Source organism: Citrus clementina, unplaced genomic scaffold (assembly GCF_000493195.1).
Source record: "Citrus clementina cultivar Clemenules unplaced genomic scaffold, Citrus_clementina_v1.0 scaffold_6, whole genome shotgun sequence".
NCBI classification, from domain to species: Eukaryota; Viridiplantae; Streptophyta; class Magnoliopsida; order Sapindales; family Rutaceae; genus Citrus; species Citrus x clementina.
In genome coordinates, this window is record NW_006262139.1 from 5723910 (window position 1) to 5725439 (window position 1530).

At 32.4% G+C, this 1530-nt stretch overlaps 1 non-coding gene across 1 annotated transcript; it reads right to left on the reverse strand.

The window, feature by feature from the left end:
- Positions 1-1426: 1426 nt before the first annotated feature.
- LOC112097518 lies at positions 1427-1530 on the reverse strand. Its single transcript, XR_002905050.1, has one exon. It is a non-coding gene; the product is annotated as a small nucleolar RNA R71 (small nucleolar RNA).

The following is a 1530-nucleotide window of genomic DNA, read 5'->3' on the forward strand; positions in this document are numbered from 1 at the left end:
TTCAAGCTTGGGTTGAAGGTGAAGTCTCAACATGTGTCATGGGCTTTATTTGGCAAATTTATTTTCTCTTCCCCTCTAGTTTTTGTGGATGTTTTGACTTCTCGTCGACAAATAATACTAATCTTGTCTAGTACCGCCTTGGTTTCACCGGCCCTCTAGTACAAGGTTATTATTATTTGGCACGATAAGCCCTTAGCACCATATTGATTAGAGCGTGGTTCATGAGGTGTGGATTCCCCCCTTATGATTTAATTGGTATTAATACGGATTATTTAGCCCATGATGCATGTTGATACGGATCCAGATACCCAAGTATGTCAATTTAATAGATTTTCTCTACAATTTATTCTCTCCATTGCAATTCCAATTTTAGAATTTATTCTCGCCATTTTAATTTAAGTTTTAGCATATTCCAAATCACTTCCACCATAAATCCAACCACTCATTTACAAAATTAATTCTACACATAATTAAAATCTACCTCCTCGTGGGATCGACACTCGTCACCATTGATCTATACTACAATAGATTCGTGCGCTTGCGAGTACATTAAAATTTGCACAACAAGTTTTTGGCGCCGTTGCCGGGGAGGTAAGTAATTTTAATTCATAGAATTAATTTTTGTGAATAATTTCTTTTATTTGTTTTCTTGTATTTTTTTTATTATAAAAAAAAGAAAAAAAAAGAGTGAATCTACATTTAAAGGTTAGTATTTCTTTTATTTTTTCTCTTCTTTAAAATTCTGTAATTTAATTTTCAATTTATTTTTCTTTGTAATTTTTTTTGTTTATTTTATTAATTTAATTTTTAGTTAATTTATTTCACGCATTTGTTTTTGTGTATTTTTATAGAAAGGTTTTAATAGCGCAATAAGGTTAGTATCGTAATTTCTCCCTCTTCTTTATTTTTATTTGTTTTGTTCTCATCCTTATTTTTATTTTATTTGTTTTGCATGCATGGTCGTAGGTCATTATTACCTAATCTTGAACCTATAGACCTTGAATTAGAAAAAACACTTCGCACACACAAACAAATTAAAAATAAAATGGATTTGCAACCACAAGAGAGGCCATTTAAGGACTAATTCAGTCCCTTAGCTAATTTGAGCACATCATGCATAAGATACCCAAATGTAGCTGCTAGGAGTTTCGAATTAAAACCTAGTGTGCTAAATTGTCTCCCCACATTCTATGGCTTAGAAAATGAGAACCCATATAATCATCTGAATGATTTTCATGCTATTTGTCAAACTTTTAAATACGAGAATTTTTCAGACGATGATGTTAAACTCAGATTATTCCCATTTTCTTTAAAAGATAGAGCTCGTTCATGGCTTAATACATTACCTGCTAATAGCATTGCATCATGGGAACAAATGGTAACAAAATTTTTGAATAAATATTTCCCAGTGCATAAAACCAACGCTATTCGCAGGGAAATCTCAGAGTTTACCCAAAGAGATGACGAGCAGTTTTTCGAAACGTGGGAGCGATTCAATGGGCTACTCTTGAAGTGTCCACATCATGGGTA